Source organism: Chlorocebus sabaeus, chromosome 21, assembly GCF_047675955.1.
Source record: "Chlorocebus sabaeus isolate Y175 chromosome 21, mChlSab1.0.hap1, whole genome shotgun sequence".
NCBI classification, from domain to species: Eukaryota; Metazoa; Chordata; class Mammalia; order Primates; family Cercopithecidae; genus Chlorocebus; species Chlorocebus sabaeus.
This window is the reverse complement of record NC_132924.1, coordinates 39889504-39911796: the sequence shown is the minus strand read 5'-3', so window position 1 is coordinate 39911796 and position 22293 is coordinate 39889504. Positions and strand designations below refer to the sequence as shown.

At 38.3% G+C, this 22293-nt stretch overlaps 1 protein-coding gene across 4 annotated transcripts in view; it reads right to left on the bottom strand.

The window, feature by feature from the left end:
- Window positions 1-22293, bottom strand: part of CDCA7L (cell division cycle associated 7 like) — a 45668-nt gene that overhangs the window by 16365 nt on the left and 7010 nt on the right. The gene's annotated exons all lie outside the window — the stretch shown is intronic.

The following is a 22293-nucleotide window of genomic DNA, read 5'->3' as shown; positions in this document are numbered from 1 at the left end:
AAAAAGATGCCATAAAATATTATTAAGCTCTTTTTTTAGTGTTCAGCTACACTATTTATTTTTCTCTTCTTTGTCATAGGCTGATTCAGAAAGTAGAAAGTTCATACAATGAAATAAGTAGTTTTCCTTCTTTTCTATATTGTAAGTCAACGTAAGTAGTTGGGGATTAATTCTAACAGAATTCAAATGCTATTAGGGGATAACTGATCCCAGAGGGAACAGTGTCAGCACACTTAATCCACACATATGTATCTGCTGGAGTTCATTTTTGTAAGTTGACTATTTTCTCCCAATTCTTTGTTTTAAAAAAAGTTCACACACACACAAAGGTGAACAGATAGTACAAACACCTGTCGAGTCTTTATCTAGACCCATTATTTGTCACTGCATTTGCTTTCTTTCTCTGTTTCAACAAATATTAGGTTGAACCATGGGCATTTGCTGATATTTGGCTGTTTTTAACTTAGGAAAACAGCAATTTAATATGAGCCAACCTAATCCATATATACCCACATTAAAGTAATTTGCAGATATTGTATTGATTGGCCCTCTCATAATTCAGCATATATCTCCCACGGATAAGGACATTCTCCCATAGAACCACAAAACCATAATCGTACCGAAAATAATTAACATTAATAGTACAATTTACTGTAATTCTATATTTTAATACCTGCAACTGTTCCCAAAGTGTCTTTTATAACTTTTTGGAGACAATAAGATCCACTCAAGCAAGGTTTTGCATTCTATTTGATTTTTGTGACACTGTTTTTTGTTGCTTTTCACAACACTGACTTTTTTTTTTAGATAGACCACGACAACTGCCTTGTAGAATGTCATGTATTCTGAGCTTATCTGAGTGTTTCCTCATGATTAGATTCAGGTTATGTATTTTTGGCACCATTCTACATAGGTGACATGTACTCATCAATGCGTTGCATAAGGGGGCACAAAATACCAAGTTATCCCACTATTAATTAATTTTTAATTTTTCATTATAAAAACTTGCAAAGGTATTTCAAAAGTAGACAGGAAGATATTTTAATGAGCACACATTGATCCTCCCAGTAGCTATCTGCCCAAGGCTAACTGTGCTTCCCCCGTATCCCGACCCAACTCCCGTTCTTCCAAATTATTGTGAAGTAACTGTAGACATAGTATCATGTCACTCTGTATCATCAAATGTGCAGTCTGTATTCACAGTTCTTCTGCCTCATTTTTTAAAAACTTAGTTTATCTGCATCGTGATCCAAATAAGGTTCACACACTGATCAACATGGCTCTTACATCCCTTCTCTTCACTCCTTTATCTTTTTTTCTCTTGCAGTTTATTTTTGAAGAAACTGGGTCATTTGACTGTGGAGTTTGTCCAAGTCTGAAGTTTTATTTTTTTGCAGCCCCAAGGTGGCATGTAACAGACTCATCTGGATTTACAATTTGGGAGTTGAATCTGGAGGCTCACTTCTAGTTTGCTTGCTTTTGCCAAGACTACTTTGTAGGAAGTGCTGTGCTCTTCCTTTGGAAAGCACGTAAGGTCTGGCTGTCTCTTTTTTTAGTGGTGTTGCTGTTTCGTCAATAAGTTATAGTGGAATCAGCCTGATTTGTTCTTTGCTTTAAAAAAAATAAAACAAAACAACAACAACAAAAAACATCTTTTCTTCTTTGTCACTAATAAGGAATATGCAGAGTGATACTTGAGATTCTGTGAATATCCTCCCTGATAACATCTCGCTCAATAGTTTCAGCAATCATTGACAGTGCTTTCTTTAAAATTATTTTTTATTTTAATAAAGACAGGATCTATGTTACCCAGGCTGGTCTCAAATTCCTTGCCTCAAGTGATCCTCTCACCTCAGCCTCCCAAAGTGCTGGGATTACAGGCATGAGCCAGTGCAGCCCTGAATCAATTATTACATTAGGAACTGCAAAAGAGAAATTTTCAGATTTTCTCTCTCCTTCATAAAGTAGCTGGCATTCTTATATAACATAGTGTTTCTCTCACTCTCCCCCTTTTCTTCTACCATGCACATCCATGGATTTTTTAAAAGTATTATTCAATGTGTTATAATCCATACTCTCATAATTCTTTCTGACTATCCCAAATTTGGCCATTGGGAGCTCCTTTAAGTCATCCTCTGTCCTTCTGACATGGCACTAGGGGTCTTTCAACACCTCCTTGCTTTCTGACTCAACGAGCATGGCAAACTAACCTTGTATGTTTCCTGTCCCAGACCTCAAATCAGCCATTTCTCCAAGGAGCCCTGAAACCTTTCACTGGGAAATGGCATTTAAAAACCAAGATCGGAGAACACGGTGTACCTCGGTTAATGAAATATCATTGCTTGTAGGCTCTTTGGACAGAGCAAGGATATTTTAAATAGGTAAATCATAAGTTCATGCTGACACCTTGAATTCAAATCCAACACGGAGGCTTCTTCCTCTGCTCCCTCATTTCACATTAGCATCGCCGCTCCACCATAAGGAAAACCCTCAATCCCCAAAATTTTTAATATACTTATCCATGTGGTGCTCTATCTACAATAAATACAAAATAGTGCCAAACTGACGCCACCAATATATACCAACAACAAACAGTGCAGTTCAAGATTTCTTTGCGGTTCTTTCTAGCCCTGGAACATAGTCTCACTATACACAGGATCTTTTCCTTCAGTTAACCAGATGATCACTGCACAAAGTATGGTTATGCAGAAATGTTTTACGTGTACTTCCCATTTCATCATGCAGTATATTAAAAAGATGTCCTTAACAGTTGAGATTTAATAATTTTTACTGTTTCATCAGAACATTCTTATATGAAATTGACATTTTCTTTGTAAATTGAGTGCATGGAAGTGAATAATGCAATGACTACTAATATAGTTTACTGCTACCACCTGGATTCGTGCTAAAGGTCAGCAGTTTTCTCACTTTGGCTTTTGCACAATCAGTGCAAATATCAACACAGCAAAAAGGGCAAATAACATCTTAGTATTATTATGACATTACATTTGCCCTCATGGACCCGTGAAAGGGTCTCAGGGTCCTCCATCTCACACTTTGACCACTGTGCTAGCATACACAGAGCTGTGTATTCAAAAGCTACTTAGCTTCTTGGAATTCTCTGTGTGGGTGTGTTGACTTAATTTTACATTTAGTCAGGTTCCATTTAAGAAATTGGTAATCCTTAATCTATTTACTTTCATCATTATTTTAATGCTTCTTGATTAAAAATAATTAGAAAATAATGGTCCAATCAAAGGAAGTATAACATAAATACAGAAATGGGATACCCCAAGTTCAGTGATGCTGAAGGGTTAATACAAACACTTTCCCACCACCTAATAAAATCACTGCAAGGGACACACAAGAATAACACTTACAGAAGTAGAGTTCCACTAACAATTTTTTTTACCAGCCACATGTAGGGCAGCACTAGCAAAGCCTAACTCTGACATCATTCTTGGGGAAAATATTAAAACTCTTCTCTAGGCGGTATGTTAAACAATGTTTGCCACCTTATCTTTTCAAAGACACCTTTTGTTGTTGTTTAGCACTCAGAACTCAGAACTAATACACAAGGAAAACACCCAGACTAGAGAAACACAGACAATACTTATGAAAGTGTGCCCATATTGTAGTTACATAATAGCCACTGAGGCACTGAGAGGGACAGTGTGTCAACTTCAGTCTTTTTCTTTTGAAATTCTCAGCATTCAACAAAAATGAAAAAGCCCTGCTGGCCCAGAAGCTTCTTTTAACATAAATGGTTTAAAGGAGGAGGAGCACCCCATTTACGGATTTAATGGAAATACATATAAGGAATGGAGAGTGTTGGTGATAGGAATAAACTGCTTCCAGCGGCAACTGCATTAGTCCCCGTGGTACTGTGTTCAGCCCCACCCCTGCTGCGAACCTGTGTCCACCTAGCTAATTCCTCCTCCTGCATCTTTGACTTCTGCATCTGCTCCAGAGGTACCATTAGGGGGCTGTAATTACTGATTAGGAACAAAAGGAAAGAGCACACTTTCAAAAAAACAGGGTGCATGCCTGGGATATGCAGGGCTCGATCCTTCAAAACGTATTAAGAGTTTCAGATGGTCACAAGCTTCAGGATTTGGGGAAAAAAAAAAAAAAAAAAAAAAAAAAACTCTGTAAAATATTCAAGTGTCCTCAATGCAACAAACTGATTCGTTTAACAGATGCAACAAAGGCAGCAAGATTTATTTGAGAAGGACCTGATAGAAAGGATACACAGGGACCTCTTCTAATGAATGACCAGTTCCACAACATAGCAATACATTAGGCCCAAGGATCTGTCACTTTCCTGTTCCATTCAGCAGTGATCCACTGGGTAGCTGCACAGTCTAGACAAAATGCAACAGACTTTTTTTTTTTTTTTCAAAGTCTGTGTTCCATTCTATCACAATAATGCCAATCGTAAGACTCACCAAAAAGAAAACTACAGCAAGTAACTGAAAACAACAAAAATACAAAATTTCTCAATCATTGGATATTTACATTAGTTGAACTTCTACAAAATTAGGATAACTACAATCTAGTGAACCAAAAAAAGGGAAAATTCTCATCTGAAAGTGAAAAGACCATTTCATTATTTACAATACTTTTTAAAAATCGACAACTTTATGCTATTCCTAACTTTCATGCACAGTTTCTGTTTGTCTACTCTGTCTTTATTGGAATTAACAGTATGAGTATCATCAAAAGTCATGTGGAGGACCAGGATTCAACTCCCTAAGAACACAGGTACTAGAAAGGAATCCCAGGGCACCTAACACAGGGCCCAGCCTAAAGCAAATGAACAATAAACCCTGGCTGAAAGCATTTACATGCATCTGACTTTGTGGTCATTTTCTTAAGAAAGGTGTATTTTACTAGGAAAACACTAAGTCAAAAAGGTACAATCTGTGACATTCCTACATGAGGGGAATTAAGAATTTTCACCCAGAATCCTAGGACATCTATCTACAAAGCAGTCATATTCACAGCTCCCCTTTCAGAAAGGACTGCAGGTTTCCCTTATAAGCCATACAGATTACCTGAGAGCTTTTCTCTGAAATAGATCATGCAAACTCAACAGGCTTTGGGGCCAAGCAGGTGGGCAACAGGGTGGTAGGTCAGTTGTAGGAAAATATGGGATGGTGCTGACTGGTGGGCTGAACACATATCTCCAGGAAAGGAGGCCACTCCTCCACTCCAGCTGATCACTGCCCTGCAGGAACAGGGGTCTAGTGTGCCTGACCTCCAACATTCCCAGAGAATCTGGGAATCTGAGTGCTGGTAAGAAACTTCCCATCTACAGACTGGATCTCAAACTTATTCAGGGAACACGCCCAGTGGAACTCATAGGGCTTAGTGGAACTCATAGGGCTTTGTGGAACACCAAGGAAACTGTAAATGCCAGAATTCCAAATATTACCAACAGTATTAATATATCTACTAGTGCTTAGTAGTAACAGTAGGGGGCATCAAAGTGTTAAGAAGATTAAGAAAAACGCTATATCCTTTCCCTTGTTCATGGCAGCATTGTTCACAAGAGCCAAAAAGTGGAAGCAATCCAAGTATCCATCGATGGATAAATGGATAAACAAAATGTGATACATACATATAATTGAATATTATTCATCATTAAAAAGGAAGGAAATTATGACACACGCCACCACATGGATGAACCTTGAAGACATTATGCTAAATAATAAGCCAGTCTCCATAAAACCAAGAACTGTATGATTCTACTTATAACAGGTACCTAGAGTGGTTGAATTCCTGGAGACAGAAAGCAGAATGGTGCTTGCCAGATGCTGAGGGGAGGGAGAAACGTGGAGTTACTGTTTAATGGATACAGAGTTTCAGGTTTCCAAGATGAAGAGAGTTCTGGAATTTAAATATGCTTAACACTACTGAACCATACATTTAAAAATGGCTAAAATGGTAGATTCTATATGTATCTTAGCACAATTTAAAAAGAGTAAAACGAAAAAAGGCAAATTAAGAAAGACAATTTAAGCCAGGAATGGTGGTTCATACCTGTAATCCCAGCACTCTGGGAGGCCGAGGCAGGAAGATCACTTGAGCCCAGGGGTCTGAGACCAGCCTAGGCAACATGGTGAGACCCCGTTTCTGCCAAAAAAGATACAAAAAGTAGCCGGGTTGTGGTGGCCTGTGCCTGTAGTCCCAGCTACTCATGAAGCTAAAATGGGAGGATCGGTTGAGCCCACGAGTTAGAGGCTGCATGCAGTCAGCCATGATCGTACCACTACACTGCAGTCAGGGCGTCAGCGAGACCCTGTCTCTAAAAGAAAAAGAAAGAAAAACTGGGGTGGAGGGGAATTTTTCCTTCCTGAAGTGAATGGAATCTTCCAAACTGACAGAACAAGTCCAGACTTTAGCCTAGTTTTAATGCTACCACTTAAGCCACTTCAGGGGCATGTGGCTTGAGAACCCAACTCTCTCACCTAAGGAAGGTTCAGATACATTATCATAGGTGCCAAGGCTTCAGCTTTAGTGTCTGACCAACCGGGTATCTGAGCCTGTAAGCCCAGAAGATAACTGATAGTCCGGAGGACAGAGCTGTTTGCAGAACCACACTTGGCTGAAATCCAGCTTTGCTCTATCCCTGCTAAGCTATACTAATAAAAATAAACCCTGCTGAGTTGCTGCTGGCTTCTCCTTGAGTAGGTGCCTTTCAGGCATACAAAGCAGTGCTTTGGAGGTCTCCATATCATTTTGACTTTTGTCAGCCTGAGTCTCCATTAAAATTCAGTTTAAAAAACTAATAAGCTATAAAAAGATGGTCAAACTGTCAGTTGGTTTTCAAGTATTTACCTTTGAAAATATTTTAATGTGAAGTATTGTTAATTTAAAACTTTATACAGTGAAAATAAATATAATAGTTTTTAAATTAAAGCTTTTCCATATCTCAATGATATCTAAATTTATCCTTCCTGGATTAAAAAAATACAACCTCCTACCCAGAAGGAACACATTTATCAGTATTAGTTTTTGAAGAGAAAGAAAATAAGATTCACTTTTTAGGCCAACTGATACAAGGGCTGATTTTTATATACTCCAAGAATATTCAATGTACATTTCACCTAGAAACAAGCTCCATTTTAAGATTTACAAAGCAGACAAAAGATATTTATGCACACTACTGCATTTTCGTTATTAAGTGTTTTGAAAGCAATTTTGATAGCAATGACAGCAGAATTTGCAGGGTGTACTATCTTGCATCTATGAAGAGGAGAACATTCCTTCCTCTTTAACACACCATGAAGGGTGAGAACTCTGTGTTATTTTCTTATGCAAAATCATTTATTTAAATCTTTTACAATTAAATTGGTTGGCCCATAAGAAAAGTACATACCATGTACCAATCACAAGAACTAACTCAAAATGGATCACAAACTTGAATATAAAACTGGAAAACTTTTAGAAGAGGAGAAAATCTTTGTGACCTTAACTTAGGCAAAGAATTCTTAAGATACAACACCAGAAGCACAATACAGATCTTTAAAATGTGTAAATTAAACAATCAAAATTAAGAACTTCTGCTCTTCAGAAAACACCATTAAGAGAATGAAAAGGAAAGTCCCACACTGGGAGAAAATATCTGAAAATGCTATTGCTGATGTGCACCCAGAAAATATAAAGAATGCTCAAAACTCAATAAAAAGAAAACAAATAAATCAGATGGTCGACGAGTTAAATGGTAAATGAGCACAAAAGAGAATTAAATTAACACATACATGCATCTGACTTCTGAATGGTGAGGACTTTCACCATCCACGTAAAGGAGTCCAAAATGGAAAAGTATATCACTGACCATGTAACAATTTAAAGCTTCTTACTTAAAAGAAGAAAACTCAGAAACAAAAACAAACAAAAAAAGTAGGGCAAAGATCTGACAAAAATATGACAAATTATTAAAACTGCTAAAAACCTCATATGAAATGAAATATACACCAAGGCCACACAGACAAAATGGCAAAACAAAGAAAACTCACTGAATAGGGAAACCAAAAGAGGCTAAAAACACTTGAAAAGTCCTCAACCTACCTAGTAATGAAAAGAATGTTAAGTTAAACAAGTATTCTTTTCATCTAGCAATTTAGCAACATTTTGGTTCCGTTTTTAAGGGCATGCTCAATGATGAGGAAGGTGTGAGGAGACAAACACTCCTATACAGAACTGGTATGAGGACACTGAACCCAAGGCTTCAGAAACTAAGTATCATCATATACATCTCAAATAGGGCAAGTTAATTTTTAAAAAATTATATACAGTGCAATTTTCAAGACTGCCAGGAAAATGTGGCTAAACTCAGGGTGAAGGAGTACGTGAATTACTATTAGCAGTTAAGAGAATCATAAAATCAAGGATTATCAGGCCAAGTGTGAGGTGGCTCATGCCTGCAATCCCAGTGCAGTGGGAGACCAAGGCAGGAGGATCATTTGAGCCCAGGAGTTCAAGACTAGCCTGGGCAACACAGTAAGACCCCAGCTCTACAAAACATAAAAAATTAGCCAGGCATAGTGGCATGTGCCTGCAGTCCCAGCTACCTGGGAGAATGAGGAGGGAGGACTGATTGAGCCCAGGAGTTCAAGGCTGCAGTTAGCTATGATCTGCCACTGTAACAGAGGAAGACCCTATCTCAAACAATTAAAGAAGAAAAAAAAAGATCATCAGATGGATCTCATCCATCAGGGAGATCATCCATCAGGGATCTCATCCATCAGTTTGTGCGTCTCTCTTCATATAATGGAGTGACAGCCAGGCACAGAGGCACACACCTGTAGTCCCAGCTACTCAGATGGCCTAGACAGGATAGCTTGAGTCCAGTTCAACTTCAGCCTGGGCAACAAAGCAAGACCCTATCTCTATAAGAAATAAAAATAAAATAAAATTAGGGCAACCACAGTTGGACTTACTCAAAGGCATGTAGCTTGTTAATGTCCTTACATAAAAACATTTCCAAGCATCTACATAGGAAAACCATCTGTTTTTCTGTAACTATATATTATTTAGTATTCAGCAGTTAATAAAAAAAATACAAACTCATGTTAACACCAAGAGCACAAATAACAATTCAAGGAAAATAATAAATTGGACTTCCATCAAAATTAAAAACTGTTGTGCATCAAAGGACAGCAAGAAAGTGAAAAGAAAATCTACAGAATGGGAGGAATAGCTACAAATCATGTATCAATAAGGATCTACTATCTAGAATATATAAAGATTTCTTACAACTCAAGAAAAAGGCAAACAACCAATCAAAAAATAGGTGAAGAATTTGAATAGACCTTTCTCCAAGGAAGATATACAAATGACAAACGAGTACATAAAAATACACACATCAGCGGTCATTAAGGAACTGCAAATCAAAAATAGGCAATACTGGCTGGATACAGTGGCTCATGCCTGTAATCCAAGCGTTTTGGGAGGCTGAGGCAGGAGGACCACTTAAGCTCAGTTCTAGACCAGCCTGGGCAATGTAGCAAGACCTCATCTCTAAAAAAAAAAAAAAATTAAAAATTAGCTGGGCATGATGGCGCACATGGACTACGTGGATGGACTACAGAGTCCCCGCTACTTGGGAGGCTGAGGCAAAAGGAGCTCTTGAGCTCGGGAGTTGGAGGCGGCAGTGAACTGTGATCAAGGCACTGCACTTTAGCCTGGGTGACAGAGGAATAATAATAATAATAATAATAATAATAACGATAATAATAAAGACATTGAATAGAAGCCATGGGGAATTGAAAAAAGCCACATACAGGTCCAGGCAAGACAAAATGTTCAGAAAAGATCTAAGATGATCTTCAGTTTCCAGACACAGAACATACCCAGTCAATCTTTTAAAGATTTCCCTAGCACAGAGTCACAGTCTGCAAAGATTGGAAGAGGTGGCCACTTTCTCAAATATCTAATTTTCAACAAAAGAACAAAGACATATAAAAAAGAAGAAAACCCTGGCCCATTCAAAGAAGCAAAATAAATTGACAAACTTTCCCAGAGGAAAACACTGGACTTATTAGACAGACACTGGACCTACTAGACAAAGACAACTATCCTATGCTGAAAGAACAAAAGACACAAAAAACTAATGTGAATCAGGAAAACGGGCAAAATGAGCCTATCAACAAAGAGAAATGAAGGAGGACTCCAAAAGAAACTATAGAGCTGAAAAAAATAGAATGACCAAGTTGAAAACTTCACTAGAGTGGTTTAAAAACAGATTTGAGGAGGCAGGCAAATCTGCAAATTTGAAGATAATGCATTTGAAAATACTGAGTCAAAGGTGAAAAAATTAGAGGAGAAAAAATTAAAAAGAATACAGAAGAGTGAAAACAGCCTAAAATACTTCTTTAGGCACACCAGTATAGGAATGATGGGAGACTCAGAAAGAAAACAGAGAGAAAGAGACAAATATTATTTGATATGACAGTGGGCAAAAACTCCCCAAACTGGCTGAAAGGCATGAACTGGAATACATCCAAGCTCAATGAATTCCAAGTAGGACAAGTCGAAAGAGATCCTTACAAAGACACCATATAATCAAATATGAAAAGCCTAAAGGCAATGTTGAAAGTAGTAAGAAAAAAGCTACTTGTCACATATAAGTGACGCTCAATAAGATTATCAACTGTTCAGCCCCAGTCAGGGGCATATAGATAAAACCCCCATCTCCCTGGGACAGAGCACCTGGGGAAAGGCGCAGCTGTGTGCGCTGCTTAAGCAGACTTAAACGTCCCTGCCTGCTAGCTCTGAAGAGAGCAGCGGATCTCCCAGCACAGTGTTCGTGCTCTGCTAAGGGACAGACTTGCCTTCTCAAGTGGGTCCCTGACTCCATGCCTCCTGACTGGGAGACACTTCCCAGCAGGGGTCAACAGACACCTCATACAGAACTCTGGCTGGCATCTGGTGGGTGCCCCTCTCCTGGGATGAAGCTTCCAGAGGAAGAAAGAGGCAACAATCCTTTGCTGTTCTGCAACCTTGCAAACAGGGTCTGGAGTGGGCCTCCAGCAAACTAACTGCAGCAGACCTGCAGAAGGGGGGACTGTTAGAAGGAAAACTAACAAACAGAAAGGAATAGCATCAACATCAACAAAAGGACTTCCACTTGGAAACCCCATCCGAAAGTCACCAACATCAAAGACCAAAGGTAGATAAATCCATGAAGATGAGGGAAAACCAGCGCAAAAAGGCTGAAAATTCCAAAAACCAGAATGCCTCTTCTCCTCCAAAGGATCACAACTCCTCGCCAGCAAGGGAACAAAACTGGATGGAGAATGAGTTTGATGAATTGACAAGTATGCTTCAGAAGGTAGGTAATAAATTCCTCCGAGCTAAAGGAGCATGTTCTAACCCAATACAAGGAAGCTAAGAACCTTGAAAAAAAGTTAGAAGAATTGCTAACGAGAATAACCAGGTTAGAGAACATAAATGACCTGATGGAGCTGAAAAACATGGCACGAAAACTTCATGAAGCATACACAAGTATCAACAGCCAAATCGATCAGGCAGAAAAAAGGATATTAGAGACTGAAGATCAACTTAATGAAATAAAGCATGAAGACAACATTAGAGAAGAAAAGAGTGAAAAAGGAATGAAAAAGGAAGGAAAAGCCTCCAAGAAATATGGGACTATGTGAAAAGACCAAACCTACGTTTGACTGGTGTACCTGAAAGTGACGAGAAGAATGGAAGCAAATTGGAAAACACTCTTCAGGATGTTATCCAGGAGAACTTCCCCAACCTAGCAAGACAGGCCCACATTCAAACTCAGGAAATACAGAGACCACCACAAAGATACTCCTTGAGAAGAGCAACCCCACGACACACAATCATCAATCAGATTCACCAAGGTTGAAATGAAGGAAAAAAGGTTAAGGGTAGTCAGACAGAAAGGTCAGGTTACCCACAAAGGGAAGCCCATCAGACTAACAGTGGATCTCTCTGCAGAAACCCTACAAGCCAGAAGAGAGTGGGGGTCAATATTCAACATTCTTTATGAAAAGAATTTTCAACCCAGAATTTCACATCCAGCCAAACTAAGCTTCATAAGCGAAGCAGAAATAAAATCCTTTACAGATAAGCAAATGCTGAGAGATGTTGTTATCACCAGGCCTGCGTTACAAGAGTTCCTGAAGGAAGCACTAAACATGGAAAGGAAAAACCAGTATCAGCCACTGCAAAAACATACAAATTATAAACACCATCGACACTATGAATAAACTGCATCAACTAACGGGCAAAATAACCAGGTAGCATCATAATAACAGGATCAAATTCACACATAACAATATTAATCTTAAGTGTAAATGGGTTAAATGCCCCAATTAAAAGACACAGACTGGCAAATTAGATAGAGTCAAGACCCATCAGTGTGCTGTATTCAGGAGACCCATCTCACACCCAAAGACACACACAGACTCAAAATAAAAGGATGGAGGAATATTTACCCAGGAAATGGAAAGAAAAAAAAAAAAGCAGAGATTGCAATCCTAGTCTCTGATAAAACAGACTTTAAACCAACAAAAATCAAGAGAGACAAAGAAGGGCATTACATAATGGTAAAGGGATCAATCCAACAAGAGCAGCTAACTATCCTAAACATATATGCACCCAATACAGGAGCACCCAGATTCATAAAGCAAGTTCTTACAGACCTCCAAAGAGACTCATACTGCCACACAATAATAGTGGGAGACTTTAACACCCACTGTCACTGTTAGACAGATCAAAGAGACAGAAAATTAACAAGGATATTCAGGACTTGAACTCAGCTCTGGACCAAGCAGACCTAATAGACATCTACAGAACTCTCCACCCCAAATCAACAGAATATACATTCTTCTCATTACCACATCACACTTATTCTAAAATTGACCACATAACTGGAAGTAAAACACTCCTCAGCAAATGCAAAAGAACGGAAATCATAACAGTTTCTCAGACCACAGTGCAATCAAATTGGAACTCAGGATTAAGAAACTCACTCAAAACTACACAACTACATTGAAAGGGAACAACCTGCTCCTGAATGACTACTGGGTAACTAATGAAATCAAGACAGAAATAAATAAGTTCTTTGAAACCAATGAGAACAAAAACAACATACCAGAATCTCTGGGACGCAGCTAAAGGAGCATTTAGAGGGAAATTTATACCACTAAATGCCCACAAGAGAAAGCAGGAAAGATCTAAAATGGACACCCTAACATCACAAAAGATCTAGAGAGTGACCTGGGTGCAGTGGCTCATGCCTGTAATCCCAGCACTTTGGGAGGCCAAGGCGGGCAGATCATGAGGTCAGTAGTTGAAGACCAGCCTGGCCAACATAGTGAAACCCCGTCTCTACTAAAAATACAAAAAAATTAGCTGGGCGTAGTGGTGGGCACCTGTAATCCCAGCCACTTGGGAGGCTGAGGCAAAGAGAATCGTTTGAACCTGGGAGGCGGAGGTTGCAGTGAGCCGAGATTGTGCCACTGCACACTCCAGCCCAGACGACAGTGCAAGACTCCATCTCAAAAAAAAAAGAACTAGAGAAGCAAGAGCCATTAAATTCAAAAGCTAGCACAAGACAAGAAACAACTAAGATCACAGTAGAACTGAAGGAGATAAGGAGACACGAAAAACCCTTCAAAAAAAATCAATGAATCCAGGAGTTGGTTTTTTGAAAAGATCAACAAAATAGACCCCTAGCCAGACAAAGAAGAAAAGAGAGAAGAATCAAATAGACGCGATAAAAAAATGATAAAGGAGATATCACCACTGATCCCACAGAAATACAAACTACCAACAGAGAATACTATAAACACCTCTACACAAATAAACCAGAAAATCTAGAGGAAATGGATACATTTCTGGACACATACCCCCTCCCAAGTCTAAACCAGGAAGAACTTGAATCCCTGAATGGATCAATAACAAGTTCAGAAATTGGGGCGGTAATTAATAGCCTGCCAACCAAAGAAGTCCAGGACCAGACAGATTCACAGCCGAATTCTACCAGAGGTACAAAGAGGAGCTAGTGCCATTCCTTCTTAAACTATTCCAAACAATAGAAAAAGGGAATCCTCCCGAACTCATTTTATGAGGCCAGCATCATCCTGATACCAAAACCTGGCAGACACAACAAAAAAAAGGAAATGTCAGGATAATATCCCTGATAAACACTGATGTCAAAATCCTCAATAAAATACTGGCAAACCGAATCCAGCAGCACACCAAAAAGCTTACCCACCAGGATCAAGTTGGCTTCATCCCTGGGATGCAAGCCTGGTTCAATATATGAAAATCAATAAACATAATCCATCACATAAATAGAACCAATGACAAAAACCACATGATTATCTCAATAGATGCAGAAAAGGCCTTCAATAAAATTCAACACCCCTTCATGCTAAAAACTCTCAATAAACTAGGTATTGATGGAACGGATCTCAAAATAAACAGCTATTTATGACAAACCCAGAGCCAATATCATACTGAATGGGCAAAAGCTGGAAGCATTCCCTTTGAAAACCAGCACAAGACAAGGATGTCCTCTCTCACCACTCCTATTCAACATAGTATTGGAAGTTCTGGCCACAGCAATCTGGCAAGAGAAAGAAATAAAAAGTATTCAAATAGGAAAAGAGGAAGTCCAATTGTCTCTGTTTGCAAATGACATGACTGTACATTTAGAAAACCCATCATCTCAGCCCCAAACCTCCTCAAGCTGATAAGCAACTTCAGCAAAGTCTCTGGATACAAAATCAATGTGCAAAAATCACAAGCATTCCTGTACACGAGTAACAGCCAAATCATGAGTGAACTCTGATTTACAATTGCTACAAAGAGAATAAAATACTAGGAATACTACTTACAAGGGAAGTGAAGGACCCCTTTAAAGAAACTACAAACCACTGCTCAAGGAAATAAGAGAGGAAACAAACAAATGGAAAAATGTTCCATGCTCATGGATAGGAAGAATCAGTATCGTAAAAATGGCCATACTGCCCAAAGTAATTTATAGATTCAATGCTATCCCCATCAAGATACCATTAACTTTCTTCACAGAATTAGAAAAATCTACTTTAAATTTCATATGGAACCAAAAAATGAGCCCGTATAGCCAAGACAATCCTAAGCAAAAAGAACAAAAGTAGAGGCACCACGCTACCTGATTTCAATCTATACTACAAGGCTACAGTAACCACAGCATGCTACTGGTACCGAAACAGATATATAGTCCAATGGAACAGAACAGAGGCCTCAGAAATAAGACATCTACAGCCATCTGATCTTTGACAAACCTGACAAAAAAAGCAGTGGGGAAAGGATTCCCTATTTAACAAATGGTGTTGGGAAAACTGGCTAGCCATATGCAGAAAACTGAAACTGGACCCCTTCCTTACACTTTATACAAAAATTAATTCAAGATGGATTAAATACTTAACTATAAAACCTAAAACCATAAAAACCCTAGAAAAAAACTTAGGCAATACCATTCAGGACATAGGCAGGGGCAAAGACTTCATGACTAAAACACCAAAAGTAATGGCAACAAAAGCCAAAATTGACAAATGGGATCTAATTAAACTAAAGAGCTTCTACATAGCAAAAGAAACTACCATCAGAGTGAACAGGCACTCTACAGAACGGGAGAAAATTTTTGCAATCTATCCATCTGACAAAGGGCTAATATCCAGAATCTACAAAGAAATTAAACAAATTTATAAGACAAAAAAGAACAACCCCATCGAAAAGTGGGCAAAGGATATGAACAGACACTTCTCAAAAGAAGACATTTATGCAGCCAACAAACATATGAAAAAAACCTCATCATCACTGGTCATTAAAGAAACGCAAATCAAAACCACAATGAGATACCATCTCATGCCAGTTAGAATGGCGAACATTAAAAAGTCAGGAAACATCAGATGCTGGAGAGGATGTGGAGAAATAGGAACACTTTTACACTGTTGGTGGGAGTGTAAATAAGTTCAACCATTGTGGAAGACAGTGTGGCGATTCCTCAAGGATCTAGAAACAGAAATACCGTTTGACCCAGCAATCCACCACTGGGTATATACCCAAAGGATTATAAATAATTCTACTATAAAGACACATGCATACGTATGTTGATTGTGGCACTGTTCAACCCAAATGCCCATCAATGATAGACTGGATAAAGAAAATGTGGCACATATACACCATGGAATACTATGCAGTCGTGAAAAAGGATGTGTTCATGTCCTTTGTAGGGACATGGATGAAGCGGGAAACCAGCTAAATTATCAGCAAACTAACACAAGAACAGAAAACCAAACACCACATATTCTTACTCATAGGTGGCAGCTGAACAATGAGAACACACGGACATGGGGAGAGGAACATCACACACGGGGGCCTGTCGGGGGTGGGGAACTACAGGAGGTATGATAGCATTAGGAGAAATACCTAATGTAGATGACGGGTTGATGGGTGCAGCAAACTGCCATGGCATGTGTATACCTATGTAACAAACCTGCACGTTCAGCACATGTATACCAGAACTTAAAGTATAAAAAAAAGAAAAAAAAAAAAAGATTATCAGCTGTTTTATCACAGAAACCTTAAAGGCCAGAAAGCAGTAGGATGATACATTTATAACATATTTAAAATGCTGAGGGGAAAAAAAAAAATCTCTATCTGGTTAAAAAAGAAAAAAACAAAAACCTGCCCTTCAAAAATGAGATAAAAATTAAGACATTCGCAAATAAACAAAAGCCAAGGGAATTCATTACTACTGGCATTTGCAACAGAAAATGCTGAAAGGAGTACTTCACATTGACATGAAAATCACTACACTGTAACTTTGTCAAAGCCATACAAAAATATGACGTTCTCAGGTAAAGGTAAATACATGGACAAATACAAAAACTAGAGTATTGTTGTAAATTTGGCTTATAACTCCACTATTTTCTAAAGGATTAAAAATACTTATGAATCTGTTAATGGATACACAACACATAAAGATGTAATTTCTTATCTCAATTACATAAAATGATGGAAAAAGACACAGCTACAATAGGAGTAGAATTTTTGTATGTCGCTGAAGTGAAGCTGGTATCATTCAAACCAGATTGCTATAACTTTAGAATGTTATACGTAATCTCCATGGTAACACAGAAAGTATCTAAGAAGAAAAGGAAATGAGAGTCAAAATGTGTCACTACCAAGAAATCAACTAAACTCAAAGGGAGGCAATAACGGAGGAAATGAGGGACAAAAAAGCCATAGGATATACAGAAAACTTATTTTTTAAATCACAAGATTAAGTAATTCCCCACCAGTAATTACTTTAAATTTAAATGTGTTAAACTCTAAATCAAAAGAAATTGATTGGCAGGAAGGATATTTTTAAAATAGGATACAACTATACATTGTCTACAACAGACTCACTTTAGATCTAAAGACACCAATAGGTTGAAAGTAAAAGGATAGAAAAAGACACTCAATGCAAATAGTAACCAAAAGAGAGATGCAGTGGCTATACTAATATGAGACAAAATAGATAGTCAAAAACTGTTTTAAAAGACAAAGACATTACAGATTGATAAAAGAGCCAATTCACTAAAAGATAGATTATAAATATATACACACACCAAACATCAAAGCTCCCAAATACATGAAGCAAACACTGACGGAACTGAATGAAGAAATAGACTGTTCTGCAACAAGAGATGGAAACTTCAACACTCCACTTTCAATAGTGAACAGAACAAGACAGAGCAATAAGGAAACACAAGACTTGAGCAACACTGTAAACCAAATAAAACTAATAGACATACAGAGAGCACTCGACCCAACAACAGAATGAACACTTTTCTCAAGTACATAAGGAAAATTTTCCAGGACACACTATATGTTAGGCCACAAAACAAGTGTGAATACATTTTAAAATGACTGAAATAAAACTATCCTTTGTTACAATAGAGTGAAAATAGAAATCAGTAACAGAAGGAAAAATGAAAAATTCACAAATATGTGGAAATTAAATAACATATTCCTAAACAACCATGGGTCAAAGAAGACATCACAAGGGAAATTAGAAAATACCTTGAAACAAATGTAAACAAAAACAAAATTTACCAAAATGTATGGGATGCTGCAAAAGGCACTGCTAAGAGGTAAATTTATAGCTGTAAACACGATAAAAATGAAGATCTCCAACCAACAAACAAACTGTACACATTAGAAGAATAGAAAATGTACAGCACACCAAACCCAAAGTTAGCAAAAGGAAGGAAACAAAGATTAAAACAGATATAAATAAAATAGATAATAGAATAAGAATAGAGAAAAAGCAATGAAACCAAAAGTTTACCCTTCGAAAAAAAAAATCAACAAATTGGCAAATCTTAAGCTACATGACTAGAAAATATACACAGCAAACTCAAATTACTAACGTTAGTAATAAAATTGGACATTACTACCCTACCAATTTTACATAAATAAAAAGGATTGGCCAGGCACAGTGGCTTATGCCTGTAATCCCAACACTTTGGGAGGCAGAGGTGCGTGGATCACAAGGTCAGGAGTTCAAGACCCGCCTGGCCAAGATGGTGAAACTCCATCTCTACTAAAAATACAAAAACATTAGCCAGGCATGGTGGCAGGCACCTGTAATCCCAACTACTCGGGAGGCTGACACAGAGAATTGTTTGAACCCGGGAGGCAGAGGCTGCAGTGAGCCGAGACTGTGCCACTGCACTCCAGCCTGGCCGACAGAGCAAGACTCCGTCTCGAAATAAATAAATAAATAAATAGGATTTTAAGAGTACTATAAACAACCATATGCCAACAAATTGGATTATCTAGATACAGTGGATAAATCCCTAGAAATAACCTAGATTAAATTATGAAGAAATAGAAGATCTGAATATATTTGAAATAAGGATTTGAAGTAGTAATCAAAAACCTCCCAACAAAGTAAATTCCAGGACAAGATAGCTTCATAGGTAAATTCTACCAAACACTTAAAGAAGAACTAACACCAGTCTTTCTCAAAGTCTTCCAAAAACTTGAAGAAGGAGGAACACCTGAAACTCATTCTATGTGACCAGCATTATCCTGATACCAAAGCCAGAGAAAGATACTAGAAAACTATACAGCAATATCCCTTAGGAATACTGATACAAGAATCCTCAACAAAATGCGGGTAAAACAAATTTGGCAGTGTAGCAAAAGGATTATACAAGATCACCAAGTGGCATTTATTCTAGGAATGCAAAATGGTTCAAACATAAAAAAATCAATTAACGTAGTACACCATATGAACAGAATAAAGGGGAAAAACAAAGATCATCTCAATTGATGCAGAAAAACATCTGACAAAATTCAGCACCCTTCCATCATCAGGAAAAAAAAAAATAGAAGGAAACTTAAACTCACCAACATAAGGCCATATATGAAAAACTCACAACTAACATGATACTCAATGATGAATGAAAGATTGAAAGCTTTTCCCCTAAGATCAGGAACAAGACAAATATGCCTGTTTTTACCACTTCTATTCAATGCAGTATTGTGAGCTCTAGCCAGACCGATCAGGCAAGAAAAATAAATAATGCATCCAAATCGGAAAGGAAGCAGCAAAATTTATCTCTGCTATAAGAGACATGATTGTATATGTAGAGAACACTAGAGATTACACAAAATGTAGTTAGAGCTAACAATTCAACATTGCAGAACACAAAATCAACACAAAAATCAACTATGTTTCTACACACTGACAATAAACAATTATGAAAAGAATTGTATGAAAGAATCTTTTCTATGAAAAGAAAATTAAGAAAATGATTCCATTTACAGTGGCATCAAAATAATAAAGTACTTAGAAATAAGTTTAACCAAAAAGTTGAAAAAAGCCTTGTACACTGAAAACTACATCTCCGAAAAAATCAAGGAAGACAAGGAAATGGAGAACCAGCCCATGTTCATGAATTGGAAGGCTTAATATAAGATGACAATTCTAACTGAAGCTATGTACAGACTCAACGCATTTCTTCTCAAAATCTCAGCGACCTCTTTTGTAAAAACAAAAACAGTCCATCCTAAAATTAATGTGGAATCTCAAAGGACCCTAAATAGCCAAAACAATCTTAAAAAAGAACAGGCCAGGCATGGTGGCTCACTCCTGTAATCCTAGCACTTTGGGAGGCTGAGGTGGGCAGACTGCCTGAGCTCAGGAGTTCGAGACCACCCTGGGCAACATGGTGAAACCCCGTCTCTACTGAAATACAAAAAAAAATTAACCAGGTGTGGCAGCATGCGCCTATAGTCCCAGCTACTTGGGAGGCTGAAACAGAATTGCTTGAACCTGGGAGGCAGAGGGTGCAGTGAGCCAAGATCACGCCACTGAACCCTAGCCTGGGGGACAGAGCAAGACTCTATCTCTTAAAAAAAAAAAAAAAAAAGAAGAAGAAGAACAGTGTTAGAGGACTCACATTTCCTGACTTCCAATACTTACTACACAGCTATAGTAATCAAAACAGTGTGGTCTTGGCATAAAGGCAGATATATATATCAATGGAAGTGAATTAAGAGCCCAGATACAAACCCTTGCATATACAGTTAACTGATTTTCAACAAGGATGCCAAGACTAATGGCAAAGAACAGTATTTTCAACAAACAGTGCTGGGAAAACTGGATATATCCACACGCAAAACAGTTAAGTTGGACCCTTACCTTAAACCATCTATAAAAACTAACTCAAGATGGATCAAAGATCTAAATATAAGAGCTAAAACTATAAAACTCATGGAAGAAAATATAGGGGAAAAGCTTCATGACACTGAATTTGGCAATAATTTCTTGGATATGGCAACAAAGAAAAATAAACTAGACCATCAACATGAAAAACTTTTGTGCAAAGGACACTATCAAGACAGTAAAAAGGCAATCTAAGGAACAGGAGAAAATATTTGTAAATCATAATATCTAATAAGGGATTAATATCCAGGATATATAAATAACTCACTTAACAACTACAAAAACCCAGTTAAGAAATGGGCACAGGACTTGAATTAACGTTTCTTCAAAGACGATATACAGGTGACCAATCAGCGCAAGAAAAAAATGCTTAACATCACTAATCATTGGGGAAATGCAAAACAAAATCAGGATGAGATACCACTTTATGCACATCAGAATGGCTATCATCAAAAAAACAGAAAAGAACTAGGGCTGGCAAAAATGTGAAGAAACTGGAACCCTCGTGCACTGCTGGTGATGATATAAAATGACACAGCCACTGTGCCAAACAGTATAGTGGTTTCTGAAAAAACTGAATTTAGTATTATCATATAACCCAGCAATTCTACTTTTAGGTACATACACCCAGAACAATTGAAAGCAGGGACTCAAGCAGATATTTGTATACCAATGTTTATTCATTGATATTTGTCCGGAGCTGCGCGCCCCGGCCATAGCGAGTAATTATTGACGATTAGACGCCTGAGCTCTATTCATTTCCACCTCTCACCTCCTTCCCAGATTTGTCTTTTTCCCTGTATTAAATACCTCACACAAGATGGCGCTCTTCCTGCTTCTTCTTCACCCATCTTTCCCGCGCGCGCGAAAATTGTTACTTCGTAGCAAAATGGTTACTTCCTAGCGCAAGCGCACGACCGTTGAAACCGAAACCTGCCTGGCCGCGCCCTCTGAAATGAGATCATTTCCGCCTTGGCCCAACCCCTTCCTCTCCAAGTGTATATAAGGCACTGCATTACTGCCATTAAACGAGACTTGATCAGAGCACTGTCTTGTCTCCATTTCTCGTGTCTCTTGTTCCCCAAATTCCCACTCCCTCCTCCAGGGCCTGCTTCGACGATCCCGCGGGCCGGGATAGATATTTACAATAGCCAAAAGGTGGAAACAACTGACAACATAAACAGATGAGTAAATAAAAGTGGTATGTACATATAATAGAGTATTATTCAGACTTTAAAAGAAATGAGGTCAGGCACAGTGGCTTACGCCTCTAATCCCAGCACTTTGGGAGCCAAGGCAGGAGGATTGCTTCAGCCCAGGAGTTCCAGACCAACCTGGGCAACACAGAGAGACTCCATCTCCACAAGAATTTTAAAAAGAAAAATTCGCCAAGTAGGGTGGTACATGCCTGTAGTCCCAGCTACTCGGGAGGTTGCAGTGGGAGGACCACTTGAGCCCAGGAGGTCAAGGCTGCAGTGAGCCACGATAGCACCACTGCACTCCAGTCTGGGCAACAGAGTGAGACCCTGTCT